General features: G+C 41.5%; 1 protein-coding gene across 9 annotated transcripts in view; it reads left to right on the forward strand.

Moving 5' to 3' along the window:
* The window catches only part of kek2 (kekkon 2), a 130,682-nt gene that overhangs the window by 85,650 nt on the left and 29,327 nt on the right, over positions 1-15,705 (forward strand). For all 9 annotated transcript variants that reach the window (XR_010890801.1, XR_010890802.1, XR_010890800.1 and 6 more), the window contains one exon: positions 75-117. The gene's annotated coding sequence lies outside the window, so the exon portion shown is untranslated. The remainder of the gene's footprint in view (positions 1-74; positions 118-15,705) is intronic.

The following is a 15,705-nucleotide window of genomic DNA, read 5'->3' on the forward strand; positions in this document are numbered from 1 at the left end:
TATTCTCATAACGTAAACGAAATGTACCGTAGTATTCTAATTCTCTCTTCATTGTTCTCTCTTTATTGTTGCAGATTGGCCAGCGAGGAGATAAAGACCCCAGTCAGTCTTATACAGGTAAGGATCTCGCTCTTGTTTCAAGTCCTTTCAACTCGAAATTCAAATTCCTAGCTAGCTCTCGGCGAGAAGCTAGATACCTCGGTAAACTAGCAAGACTTTGCCGTGTCGGAACTCGGCGAAATTGCTATTGTTCTTCGGTCTTCGCCAACTCCCAGCGCACCGATTATTATAATTAATTATCGCTACGGCGAAAATTTGCGTCGCGTCAACAGTTCGCGCACACGCATTCAACGCGCAGTGCGCGAGAAATCGCATGAACGCACAAATCGCATTACTCGCGATTCGCTCATTCGCGAAAAGCTGCGAGGAATGGCAAAAAGCTCGTGAGTTGAACTTGCGAGGTGTACAGACATTCGCGCGCTTTGTGACATCGTTTGATACATAAGTAAATGCACTCGCAAATGTATTTGCGAATGCGTAGCATGCAGCGAAGCAAAATTTTAGGGAAGTTTTAATCCGAAGCGTTTAAAGACGTCTTGTATCGCAAAATTGTTAATAGCGATAATTATACGTAATATTTTGTTATTTAGTTATCAAATATAGTTATCAAATTAGTTATCAAATATATATTAATAAATATATATACCTCGGTTTAAATTCATGTAGGTTTAATTTGAAACTTTATAAACTTTTTAGAATGAATATTAATAACGATAATAATAATGAATAACTTTCTGTTTATACGCTGTCAAATAGCTTGACAAATGCACTTTAAATAAAATTTTCACATCGTTTCGATTTGAAATTTACAAAGACTTTTATACAACGAAAATAATAATAATGATAATGCATAATTATGAATAATCTTTTGTCATTTAGTCGAGTTGCCAAGTAGATTAACAAATATACCTCGATTAAAATTTTCATATAGTTCTAATTTGAAACTTACAAAAACCTTTATATCGCGCAAGTGACAATGATAATAATTATGAGTAATCTGTTGTTATTTAATTGAGCTGTCAGATAACTTGACAAATACATCGCGGTTTAAATTGTTACATTGTTCTCATTTGGAACTTGCAAAAACTTTTATATCGCGCAAGTGACAATAATAATAATTATGACTAATCTTTTGTTATTTAATTGAGCTGTCAAATAACTTGATAAATATATCCCGGGTGAAATTTTCACGAGTATATGGCCGGTACTTGTCGAGAGAACGCTCTACCGAGCGCGTGACACGAAACATCCCGCGTCAAGGATTGTTCATTCGACCATAAAATTGAATAAGAAAGATCAGAGTCGCACCAGAGCGCATGGCCTCTTAATAGAGTCTTTTTGTCGGCCCAACTGATGCGGTGGTTGCTGCTCCTTTTTTGTCTATTAAGGACGTTGTCGGGTTAAATACGACGACGGCGATGCCGGCATGTTTCGTTCGTGTCTCGTAGATAAGCGTCATCGTCGCGATAATTAACGAAGTTTAATCGGAACCCCGGCACCATTTGCACTTAGCCTGGCGCCTTTCTCCCAGAATTGACGAACAATTTAATGGCCCGCGAAATCGAAGTTTATTTATGCCCGCTATCTTTTCGTGTCGTTCAGTTTCAGCTTTTGAGCTCGCGCTTTTGAGCAGTCGCGCGCGTCGCATTTAATTCGCGTGCAATTAATTTTATTGCCATTTTATTGCGCGAATGCGTGAAATTGGCAGATGTAAATTATTAATAACACTCAAATGTTTCAACGCACTGTGCTTTTTCGATAATTTAATAACAAAATTTCGGCAGTAAATATTATCAAATTTAGTTTATTCTATAAACACCGTCATAAAATTGCCGAAAAGGAGGCTGTCGGAGATAGATATTATTATCGGCAAAGTCAAACAATTTAATTCGACATAAAATAATCGAATATGTGTATCGCGCTGCGTAGCCCGGAAACAAAAGTTATGATTTTCGTTAAATGAACGCTGTTAGATTACAGAGTCCGCCGACTTTCGGTTCCAACGCGGAAGCGCACGCGAGCGCAGACACCCCGTATATCTGCGCATAATCCCTGAGTTACAAATTCTATTAAGCGAGAGAGAATGGAGGAGACTGAGGGATTAAAATTACCGAGTGTCTTATTAAAAGAAGAGATTGTGTTCCCGCGCGCGCGCTTTCTTCGGCCAAATAACGCGGCGCTGGGAGAGATATTTCCCAAGCCCGATCGTATAGTCCCTAATTGACGATCTTCTAGATGAATATTTTAAGATGAATTCTCATAGATATTCATCCGCCGCGTATTTTCATAAGGCTCACTTAACGTGAGATTTACGTCTCCCGTCTTTTTTAATATTTTCGCGAAATAGCGCGATTTCTCTTTATTAAATCGAGAATTACTCCTGATTTAATTACGGTATGTGACGTAGAGCTATGTCACCGGGCAAATACATCTGCGCACAGTTTTTGCGCCTCGGTTTCAGCTTTAATTCGCGCATTCCCCGTTTTTGTCGCGTTCGGTCGAGAAGCGAAGACCCTTAATTACGGCTGACCGAGTGGCGATTAAACTTCGCTAATTGTCGCACCGATGACGCCGGACCCCGATAAGCGCCGCCCCCATTCTCCGGAGCTGGCGTTGCTCGAGATGCGATTCTGTCCCGTGACGTTCGCTTAATGGATGGGTGAAGTGCATCCCTTTGATCGACGCGGAGTATCCTTAAATAGGCCTAAATACGATTTAAACTTTTCACTGAAGAACCATCTATTTCAAAGCCGGATACATCTCGGAAGTTTATTGCATTTCTCGTGAGATTCTCGTGTAGCGACTCGAGCGTAGTGATGTAGGACGCGAAGGGGGGAAGAGATGGATCGAAAAGGTACCAAAAGGGCAAGGAGACGCGAAGGGCGGATGGGAGAATCATGGACGGTAGATAGCGTTATCAGAATTGCCTTCGGGAACTCCACTAATTTTAACTAACAGTGGAAATATCGCGAAACTTTTGAGCGGCGAGCCCACGCCAAACAATTTATCTCTCTATCTCCACGGGAGATAGATAGAGGGAATAAAGGGGAGGGACGCGGGAGAGAATGAGAAGTTTATTGAGAGAGAAGCAGAGAACAAGGGAGGGAGACAGTTTCGGATGTTCTCCCGCCTGGTAGCCTCTTACTTATCCACTCGCTTTGCGGTGTCGGATGGGATGGGATCGAGGGGGAGGAAGGGAAGAGAAAGGAGGCTTTAGTACGCCTTTAAAGTACGGTATAACCCTGCAAATTATAGTACGCCACCAGCGTGCAGTATGCTCGGCGGTGGCAACTTAATAAGCCGATAGGATACGATCTGTGCGACGAGCGGAGAGAGAGAGAGAGAGAGAGAGAGTGAGAGAGTGAGAGAGAGAGAGAAAGAGCAGGCCGTGCGAGCGCGCGCGCATAAGCTCTCTCGCGCTAATTATTTGCGATTATGACTTCGCCTGCGAAGTGATCGCGCGTGTTGATACCTCTCGCCTCGCCCGTTATAAATAACTTTGCCAGCGACGTTATTTCATCAGATAGTTTTTTGCTTCGCAATGTATTAATCTAATTACAGCCCCATGCAATTTTAAACGTCTTGTACAATTATATTCAAGCTTTCTCGCGATAGTTTGTATTCACAATCGTCAAGTTAGTAGGATTTATTCCTGCTCGATATAATTTTTTTTTCACTTTCGTAACAATGTAGTTTATCGAAGCGCTGCTCGCTAAATTTGTTGTACAATTATGTTGTGTTAACAATTATAGTCATTTACTTGAGGCTCTTTGAACCTTTGAAATCCATTTTTTATTCCGATTAATTCTCGAGAAGCGTATATATTTATTTTTTATGTGCAACTATGATTCACCTTGTCTCATCATTTTCCGATGCCTTATTTTATTAATAATTTTTTGCATGCGATATTAATTATGTTTTGACGTAATTTGCGAAATTACAGTCTTTTGCAGTTTTAAACGTCTTGTATAATTATATTTAAATTTTCTCATGATATTCCATATTTATAATCCATCCACTATAGAATTAATTTTTGTTCAGTGTAACTTTCGCTCCCGCAATTATATATTTTTCGAAATTAAGTTTATTAAATTTCTCATATAATTATGTTGCAATCATAACTCTCGTCTATGTTTAACGAATCGCCATGTTTAGGTTTAACTTTCGTTCGATATAACTTTTCACTCTCGTAACAGTGGAATTTTGTTATAATTATTACAATAATTATACAACTAACTTGTGCTGCAAATTGCACTCAAACTTTCAGAAACGCACTTTTTGTCCCAATCGTATCCCGAGAAGCGGGATATATACAATTATTTCAACGACACGGTGCGTTGATGACTGAAAATATGCCGATGAAATAATCGTGCATGTTGCGCCTGTTCTCATCTCGCCTGTTATAAATAGCCTCTCGTCGGTTATTTCATTAAACAATTTTTTATATTAATCCCGCTATATTAATCTTGTTTTAATATAAGTCGCGTTACAGCTCTTTGAAATTTTAAACAGCTCATGTAATTATATTAAAATTTTTTCCGATATCCCGTATTTTTAGGTCGCCAAGTTTAGAAATAACTTTCTTCGGCACAACTCTTCACTCTCGTAGGCGATACAATTTTACGAAGTGTCGTGAATTTCTCATAATTGTGTTACAATCATATCGTGGGCCGTTCACTCGATGCCGCTTAAATAAAAACCTGTTTATACGTTCCGATCGATTACCGAGAGGCACATATGCCGTTATTCTTATGACGTGATGCTCGTAATGGCCGCCGTGCCGTGTGAGAGTTAAACTTTGAACATCGTAATTACCAACTCGAATTTCCCGCGAGAAGCGATAAAGGGCTTGTCGGACTTTTTATACCAGCGTATGTAAATCTCGACGTTACGGGCGCATTGTAACACGACGGGTTTAACGTTTACCGCTTCACCTCCACCGTTCCGTCGCTCCTCGCGCACATGCATATCGTTGATATAAACAGCCGGTAGATACGACCCCGACAGAGTCTGCCCAGCTGCATTAACTACGCGCCATAAGAAGGCCGCTATTGAGTTTTGCGACGGCGGCGGTTTATCGCGCCCGTAACTAGAGCGGCTTTACGTCTCACTGATAAGCTCGTGGGAATGACGGCATTCGTCATCTCGTCCCGCTACGTTATTGTCACGCTAACGACTGGACAAACAGACAGAATTCGCATTCTCTGCTGATAATTTTCGCGAGTTTAAAAGACGAGATGAATGAGGAAACGCGGTAGCTTTATTGCGTCGATAAAAAAAATTAGATAAAGACTCGCTATTTTCAAATATAGTTTTATTTTTTTTCTTAACGTAAAATATAATTCAATTTTTACATTATTTTATATAAACAAAATTGTATATGTGTAAACTTGATTTTCGAATTTCTCTGTATGTTTTCTCGATGAAAGGAAAAGTTGACATCAAACATAAAATATATTAAAATTTTAGCTTTTTATAATGCGAAATGCTATATAAACCAAAATTATCAAAGATTAAATTTCACTTTTCCGGTTACTTTTACAGATTCGCTTTTTCATTCAGTTTAACAGGACGCTGTTCTTTTTTTTTTACCTTGGCGGTCGGAGCTGTTAGTAGTAGCTTAAATTCGTGATTTAATTGAAACCTCACGCTGAATTCCACGTGCCTGCTTACCTAAGCGTAAACGATGCCCGTCGTTGAACTTTTTTAATTTGAGTAAAATGTTTACGAAGCGATTTGCGAGTGCTATCTATTTTTCTTTTTTTCTTTTTCTCGTGAGCGGAGGAAGGAGTATCGGGAATGAAAAGCGGAAAAAAGAGGAAAAGAAACGTGAATAGTGAGCGCGATTTTGTCTTTTGATGACGATAAACACGCGTAGCGGTTTGCGCAATTCAGAAATGTTTTTCACTCGAATGGGATACAAATAGCGCTCGCGTACGGCGGTTAAAACGACGAGGTAGCCATCGGATGTGTTGGCTTCTCTGCGTTTTAGCGAAAACTCGGATCTATATTAAATCCTACTAGCGGACCTGTGTTGATTTTACTATGGCGCGGCCGGCGGTCGTTCGGTTTGCCGTAGGAATTGCCCGGACGGACCGAAAAAGCCAATCCGCTTGATTGCGGCTCCGAAAATATCCGCTCGCGGTCGTCCGTCTCATAAAATTCGATCGACAGGCGACGAGTGACGCGGGCATGCAAAAGTTTTATTAGATTGTTTCACGCGAAACGTCGCACGGTTTTACCGTCGCCCATCTTCGGCTGATTTCGATTTAATTGAATCACGACGTTGTAAATCCGTTATTCTTTATTGATGACTGACAACAGGCGTGTCGTATTGATAAAGCAAATGAATGAATATAACATTTAATAAAATAAATATTTCCGAATGAGATAAAAATTAAATTAATTTCTCTTAAATTATTATTTTACTTTGTATAATTGTTATTCGTTTAAACAGCATGTATGTTTGATGTTGAAATATTTTTGCAACAAATTGGAAATTCGATGTACATTCCATACTTGCTGCAGACGTTTCTACTTTCCCGATCGCATCGTGATTTTCGTGAACTCTTTGGAAATTGTCAATCCCGTGAAATTGCAGTCCGCCATTCGTTAATGAACGCCATTGCGAAATAAAATCCTTTTGCTCGAACGATTTTTCCTTCCTTGCTTTCTAAGGATTACGATGAAGGATCAGTGCGATGCTCGAGCGCACACGAATACGCGGCACGCGGCGGCGTTCTTCCACCCGCGAACTTCTCTTCCTCGTTTTGCGTACGCCCGATCGTAATCAATTCCTCTCGAGTACTCGCCGAGTTATTAATCGTCATTAGCGACAACCTCTCGCCTTCCTCCTCGCCTTCTCCGTCGTGTCGAATAAGCGGAGGAACTGGGTTTATGTGCTAGCGATCCTTACACCCGGAAGTACAGCTCGTGTTTGTTGCGCTCCTCCCACGGTCGGAACGAGCTTGTAGCTATTGATTTGCCTCTGACCGAAGAAAAATGGAAGCCACTCGCGTCTCTCTTCCTCTTTCTCTTTCCGTAGATTGAGTCCAGATTACAAGCGTGAGTGTTCTCCTTTCTTTCCTGCTTTTTTTTCCGCCTCTTTTCTCTCGCATCCTCTCTGGCTTTTATCCCGGGGAAGACCGCGAGCCACAATTAGTCGCTCTGAATTTTAGACGTGACACCCAATGACCGCGTCACCGCTCGTTCGTTCGCCTCGCCTCGCCTAATTGAAGCGGTCAGCTGAAAAGTCACTCGCGTTTCGTTCGTCACACGTCAAAAAAAAAAAAAAAAAAAAAAAAACTAATGTCCCCGTACACAGTACACGCCGCTGTGCAATTGTAGTTAATCGCAGACGATCGCACATTAAACTGGCCACTTGCAGCGAACAAGTTGCCCGACACGAGTCTTGCGTGAAGCGAGCGCTGCAGCCGGAAGTTTTCGTGCGCACGCGGAGAGCGAGGCTAGTGAAGGTAGTTAGAAATTCTTTAATAACAAGAGGAGGTGGGGGACGTTCCTCGGGGGAGGGAAACTTAATTAAGTGCTAGTGGCGGTCCGGAACTTTTTTGCGGCCGTGTAATAAAAGATTATGCTAACATAAGGTATACAGGACTAACGAACGGCGAGTTTCACGTTGACTCTCGAGCGCGCGCCGCCGCCGCCGCCGTCGTCGTCGTTGCCGCTGTCGCCGCCGCCTTCTCCTCCGCTTAGAGGGGCGAATTAAATTACGTCGCCAGCGTATATTTTTCCTCGGGACGCGGATTGAAACTCTCGTCTATATTTCGTGGCCAAGCTGAGTGGTATCACGGAGTTGCTCTTTTTCGCAGTGTAATTTAGGCAGCGCGGTGGATTTACATTCGCGATGCTGTATGCTTGCGCGCGCAATTTTTTTGCACGGCCCCATTTGATTATCTGTGGTGCCTAGTCTGTAAACAATTTCACTCGCGTCGTTTCCACGATGAGATAATGCACAATGCACGGAAAAGGGGGATGAGAAAGAGTGTTAGGTGAGAGATGTTACGTGATAACTGAGAGGAAATATTTTACGAGTGCAAACTGTGCAGTTAATTTCGAATGGAAAATATTATATTAATATAACGGTCTGCTGCTTGGCGGTTATAAATGCGGTTGATAGTAATAGCAAAGAGAAATCTGAGAGCAGATATTTTTCAGCATTTTTCGTAGGATGTTTACCAAGTCTTGTTTCAGATACCGCTATCTGTATGCATTTTATAGTGGCAACCGCGTGTAGCAACATTCATTTTTACACGCGTACTGGCAAATGACTCTGCCATTTAGTGCATGTCCGGTCTGCATCTACAAATTGTAAATTAGCAGAATACGCTCCGCATACGGATTTAATTATATAATAGAGCATGATGTGTTATTTCAACTTTGAAATGTTTTATTATAAAATTAAATTTACACGCGGGGCGCAATCTCCTGATCCACAATTTGTAGATGCAGCACACGGATGTGCAGCAAACGGTGGAGTTTTCAGCATGCCGAAAAACGTAATGCGACTATGTAATTCCGACTCTAAAAAGGATGCAATAGCGGAACAGAAATTGGCAAGCGGCCGACGAAAAACGTCGGAATAGCCATTTGCGGACTTTCTCTTCGCTAATAGCAACGGCAGCCCTATGCGTTGAATTGACCTGTGCACCCTCGAATGCAATCACAGTATTAAGGAGACTGGGACACCATTGTAATAGCGTCCGGGGTTATTATTATTCTATCGCGCGTCGCATTATTATGCGGCGAGTCCCGGCGCAATGCTATACGTAATCCGCGAGTCCCGGACGCGAGATCGCGACTCGCCATGCAGCTCGAAATTATGCGCGCTATCATTTCTGTCGGTGAATTAATGTAAACAGCCGCGATATAATGCCCGAACGGCGGCCGAATGGCATCAATTATGTCGGCGCGCGTGTAAATAAGTGCTCGCTCGCGCGCGCTCCTCGAAAATTATTATAATATATCCTCGCGACAAGCGCGTTTAATTGCGCGGCGCGTTCGTCAACTATCATTAATCGCAGACCACCGACTAACGTTAATCATCCACAATAGATCGTTTGACCAATACGCAATGTTCTCTGTTCATTCGATCGTTGACCCAATTTCATCACAAACGAATTAAATTTTGAATTCTAGCCTGCCGGTGCAACAAAACCTTCATCCACATCGTGACACGAAGCGCTAAACGCGCGCCGAGATTACGGCTCTCGCAACCTTACGCATACTTTTGAAATTCTCGCGACGCTCTCTCTCTTAATCGCCGCGTTGTCGTTCGCGCTGTAATCGCGCGGCGTTCACGTTGCATCACGCGCCCATCGGGATTAATAATGCAAGCAGTCGCTTCCGGCGGTGAGACACGGAGGCTGCACAAGGACGAGAGTTTTCCCATTTGCAAGGGGAGGGGGGAAACTCGAAGTACCTTTCTCCCTCTCCTTTGTTTTAACATGCGTCCCGCGGTGTAAGTGCGGTTTGCGCGAGCGCTAAACTGCGTACGTGCGAGCGCTTTTCAGCTGGCACGAAAAGTTTTCCTGTTCCGGGATCGGATAACTTGGCGCGAGCGCGCGTCCGATGCGGCGCATTAATGACTTGATTATCCGCGAACTGTCGTCGTTGCGTACCCATGCCATTGCATTCGAGCCGCTATTCGCGAACGCGACTCTTTGAATAAACCATGAGGTCACGACTCACAGCGCGCGCGCGCGCGCCCTAACTATTGTACCTGCAGCACTATCGATACTCCGTTCAAGTGGTAGTTAGCGGCATCGATACTCTATGTCAATGTTATTCCGAGTATTTTAGCCGCGGAATATCGAGAGACCTCGATCAGTTTGATTTTTATAGAATGTAGTTCGGGTAGTTCGATGAGGTGTCCTGATCGATAGTCCTTCAAGCGGACGATTAGATCGCTCTTCTCTTCGTCACGACGAGCGTACGGCATATTTCAGGATGATGGATCCCGTGAAAATGGTAGTCGGGCCGGCTCTTTTTCGCTCCACGACGAAAGAGATTGATTCGATTACGTACAATTCGATCGGCGCGGTGTGATAAAGTTGTGACTGTTCGAGTGGCGGCTCGATTGGCAACTTGGCCAACGATAGCATAATCTCTCGTTTCACCGAGCGGGAATCGCTCGCGATCGTTGCCCGTTGAACTCTTGAGTTACAGCCGAATACTCAGAAAATACCATGGAAATCGTAATCTAATCGAAAAAATTTAGCAGCATAAAAATCGACTCTATATTTCATCTCGCATCGCACTGACGTCGCGTATAATCTTCTCGTCGGCCGCCATTCCCGATTAACATCAATATCCAAGACGATCCGAATCCTGAAAAGACGAGTCTGTCGCTGCCAGGAACACGCGGTGGCGATTCAGGTCGCTCGGCAAAGCTGGCTCTCGGGCCACTTGACTGACAATGCGCCATCGCGCGCATTGTGCCCGGACAAAAGATTTTTCACCATCTGGCAATTTTAGGTCGCCAAGTCGCCGAGACACTTCTATGCGAACTTACTTACGTAAAATTATGTTCAGTGGAAGCAGGTGTTAGTGTTGGACAAACTTTTTTTATTTATCCGCACGCGAAATGTGTCATTTAAGCAAACATTGAATAACAATTCAATGCAGGATGTTAAAATAAAGGAATTTGAAATTTACAAAGTTTTATTAAAATAAATAAAAAGTTTTTTTACATCAGTATAGATCGAAAAATATTAATTCTTTTAAAAACAGAAGCAATTTTCGGTTTTGATAATACAAAAGATTTGTATGTATTTTTATAGAAAAAACGTATTTTTTTTTACATGAATTGATTACTGTTATCCTGCATATAAAAATGTTGAATTAAAATCATCAAAAAATAAATGTTTTGCGACAGATTTTACATTTTAAGTCAGCATTTACCTGAATAAAATATCTCGGATATGAAATATCTCATAAAGTATTCACGTTTTGATAGTATTTCTTTAATATTTTTATATGCAAAATAAATAGAATAATTTATGTAAACAGAGTGTACTACATATAATCTATTAATAACAGATTTCTGATATCATTTAGAGATTAAAATCTTTATATCAAAATGTCGAGGATGCAATAGTTTTTAAATAGGAAATATTTAAAGTTGAGCAATCAGATTTCAAAAAGTTATCCGCTCAAACATGCCACATATTGATTTGAACACTTCCCATTTAAAAACTATTGTAGCCTCGACATTTTAACATAAAGATTTTCATCTTCTGCGGATGATACGGTTTGTCTGGAACAGCCTTATAAATAAAAATTGTATAGATATACGTAAGAATGCAATCAAATAATGTGTATTATCATAACGTGTATTATTTTCTTAAAAATTAATTTTTCCATTTATTGTATTCTGATGAAGCATTTTAATTTAGTTTGAACGACATTTGTTTTCCGAATTTTGAATAACTCTTTCTCTCAGCGCACTATATACTTCTAGCCATTTAGCTCTGAAGTCGAGCTCCAATAATAACGAAAGGAGGATAATAGGAATACACGGAATTTCATCGAGCGGTGGGCGAAAGGGAGACTGTAGAGGAGGAATCGTGGATGAGCGTCTATTATCTTTATGCAAACAATAGGCAATAGGTGTCCAGCCGACTAGAACAACCCTCTTGTTTAACTATGGTTCTACTCTCCCCGGAAGAGGCCTGACGCGAACGTTATTTCGTCGGACGGCCGGCGTTGTTTGTTGCGTCATCGACGAGAGAATTCCAGGCTGAGGGATTTCCCTATTATCCACATTCCCACCCTCTCGTTACATAATATACCATTAATTCAGCGGCATCGAGCGCGCTTCGACCGTCGGCGATTTATTCGTCGTCATTGTCGTTGTACCAGCGGCTTTTTAGCGCGTCATACGGTTATCTCATTAGTCTCGCGGAAGCGTTGCCGCGCACAGCGCTTCGGCTTAAAACACCGTGAAATCGCTTGTCCGTGAAATTCACTTAAGGGAAGATATTTTGAATCTAAATGCAAAGTGAGGCCGCTGTAATATCAATGTCCGAAATCCCATCTTTCGGACAGCCTCATCTCTCGCGACAGTCCGAAATATAGATCTCGGCTGCAATCGCAACTTGTCGGAACGCCCGGACTCGCGCGGTGTCGCTCGCGATTTGCCGGGACTAATTGCGAGCGAGAGATCCTTGTACATCTGTCACAAAATATATCCAACACGGGCATTACAAAGTCGGACAGGTGTCGTTACTCACAGCGGCAAAACCCGCACGGAAACGCCCGCCGAGAGAAAAGGACGAAAACGCGAACCAGCAGAAGGTCTGGAGGGGAGGAGGGAGAATAGAATGGGACGAGAGAGAAAGAAAAGTCCCATTTATTTCGGTCACGAAGGACGCGTGCGAACACGCGTGCGCGCGACCCGCGTCTCGTTTTCCTTTTTCGCGCAGCCCGTCGTCTTTCTGGAACATCGGATGATCGGGTCGTGGCTGACAAAAATTCGACGGAACAAAGGACGTCGATTTTGTCCCGTCGCGCGATTGTCCTTGCCCAGAACAATTCTTTATTGCGTTATTTATTATCAGACGAGCGTTCCCGTTCCCTCTTTTTTTTTTCGACCGCAAAATTTAATGGCCATTTAATTGGTTTTGAAAATGAGTTTTGAATTTTTATTAGACATCGATTATCCAGCTAATTCTCCGGAAATTCCCATCGCAGGTATATCGCAGTGGATTTTTGCAATTTACTGTTAAGTAGTACTTACAATTAGTTCTATGTATTTTACGGATTTTATGTCCCTTTACTTGATTGTTTAATAGATGCAATATTTAATTGATATTTAATCTGTTTTCGTGAATTTTCTGCTATATATTAATCATCGTATTAATTAAAGTGGAAATTCTCTTTATCGAAAAATTACCGTGAAATCTACTAATTTATTGCTTATTACGTGTGCGGGATAGTGCTTTTTCCGGGTTACGCAAAGCGGTTTAATTTGCCCAACGAATCGGAAGTTCAAATGTTTATTAAATAGATATTAATGATTGTGTTACATTTCAAAATTCCCTTCGCAATAACTTTGCAGTAAATTATGTTTTTAATTTTTAATATTTTTAAAATAAATTAACATGCTTTTGCGGCATATCTCTACGCTATATTATTTAATAATTAAGAGTTTATCTATATTGGAATTTATCATGCAACAGAACTTGCTTTCTAATAGAAATACAGGACGTCATAAAATTAATCATTTTATTTAAAATAACTGTATATTTCTTTCTTTTCAAAATAATTTTTTCTTTTTATAGACTACAAAAGAAGGACCCATAAATATTAAAAATGGATAGACTCCGAGAATGGGCTGCAATTATATTTATGTACGCCACAAATAATAATTTAATTATTAACGCACAAATAGAATTTCATCGACAATTTGATTCTAAAAAGTTTCAACTATGCAAATAATTCATAAAGATTCGAAGGAATTAAAAAATAATATACGTCAAGGCATTGCCGCAATATCGAGTGAATTTTTGGCTACAGATATTGAAAATAGAATACAATAAAAATAAAATAAATTAAAATGAAAATAAATTAAAATAAAATACAATTAATAGGGCGAGTGTCATCACGCCGGCTATTATCGGATATATATCGCATTTAATAATTACGCAAATTCAGCTTAAAATAATTAGTAGCTATTAACAATATGTATTTTTCGTTGCTTCAAAACTGATTAGCAGCAGTGAAGCGATTAATTTTATGACATTCCGCATGCACTTGATAATCAATTTTTCCGAATATAATTCGCATTTGTGTAAACATCGCGTGTACGATCAGTGTCGTTCCCCTCGATCGCCGCGCATCGCACTCTCAATACGTTATTCGATTCGACATTCGTGCGCGATCTGCTGGATACAACACACAGGACTCGGGCGCCTCTTCGGGACACCGTTCGCGTGCACTCGCACGGCTCTATATCGAGTTTCGCCGGCGCGGGGGAATTTTTCCAAGTATAATGTCGTAAAAATACAGCGGCAAGCGACGTTGACAAAGTCATGAATAATGCAGTGGGTCTCACGGAGGGGTGCGGGAGAATTGAGGATGGGAGAAAGAGAGAGAAATGAGTAACAGACAGCAGCGGCGGGAAAGTTCCTCCACTTTCTTCGGAGTCTTCCCTCGTTGCATTTTCCCTCGCGTCCTTTTTTGTCACTCCGAGCTCTACTCCCTCCCCTTCTCCCCCCTCCCCCCCTCTCTCTCTCATCGGCCGCTCGTTTTTTCTTTTCTTCTTTTTTCCCTACGACTCTCCTTTACCCCCGTGTGCGTTTCTTTCTTCGCGGCGGACAGAGTTGTTCGCGCCACCCCCTTCTCGCATCCTCGTCCTGTCGCTTGAAGGGGGATAAAGAAGAAAAGAGAGACTGAGAGAGGCAGGATGGAAAAAGGGAACGTAAAAGTACCCGAAGGTGAAGTGGCGGCTTCTTCTACAACTCCTCTCTTACGGTACTTTCTTCAAGAATAAGCGGCCCGGAAAACGAAACCGCGACGACGAGAACGACGGCAGGGGGGGGGGGAGGAAGCCGTTAATGCGGTTATCGGCGAGCCCGCAGGCGATTCGTCTCTGCTCGAATGAGCCCGACGAAGACGAGGGTGATGACGCGGACGTAGACATAGACAACGTCGGCTTCGCGTTTCGCGACGCCTTCTCGTGTTTCGCGACGCCGGACGTGTTTCAGGGAAGACGCGCTGCTGTTCTTATCTTATTACAGTGACGGTGCGCGACCGGATGGGATTGGAGAGAGAGAGTGGCCCCGGAGAAATAGGATTAACGTTGAAAACACCTATCTTGAAGAAAGTATAGTGAGTGGACGCGAGTAACAGATCACTTGTAAAAAGAAAAGTTGATCATTTTAATCGCAACTCTGAAATTATCTCGTATTTTGAACGGACCTGTAGAGATATATCTATGTTATTTTGCAATGTAACTTGGAAACACATTTTTGCATATTATATCATATAATTAAATCCGCTTTAAATGATTTATATCTTGCAACAGAATTTTGTAATTTTATTTACAACAATTCTATTTTGTGTAATAAAAAAGAAGCATTTGAAAAACTGAAGCACACATAGAAAAAATATGTTTCGTGTCTTTATACTTTAAATGCTTTCTATATTACATATAAAAAAATTATTAGTAGAAATGTATCTTGATTTTTTTATTACAAATTATAGATTGTTTAAAGTAGACTCAACGGCGCTTCTATTATTGCTACTATATTCACTATTTCTTTTTGTTTTTATCATTACTGTTTTCTCACGTCGCTTTCTCCCCACAGGACGTTTCGGTAAATATTCGACGACGTGATTTCCGTTCCGTGCTCGTCCGACGAGCGCGCGTTTGTAGTTGTAGAGAATCGACGATGCGGACTACGTCTTTGAGAAATTCGCAATGTCTGCAACGTTTGCCATTTCGATTGTGCCGCTATTCGCCGCTGCACTCAAGATTGTGCTTTTCTTATTTGATGGTATCTCTTATCTTTCCTTTCATCGTCTTTTATTAAATCAAAATTATTTTAATGAGTATGCTTGAATACTGACATTAATGAGGCATTAATATTATAAATTTTAAATTATCTTCAATTCTGTCTGTCC

Source organism: Linepithema humile, chromosome 1, assembly GCF_040581485.1.
Source record: "Linepithema humile isolate Giens D197 chromosome 1, Lhum_UNIL_v1.0, whole genome shotgun sequence".
NCBI lineage: Eukaryota > Metazoa > Arthropoda > Insecta > Hymenoptera > Formicidae > Linepithema > Linepithema humile.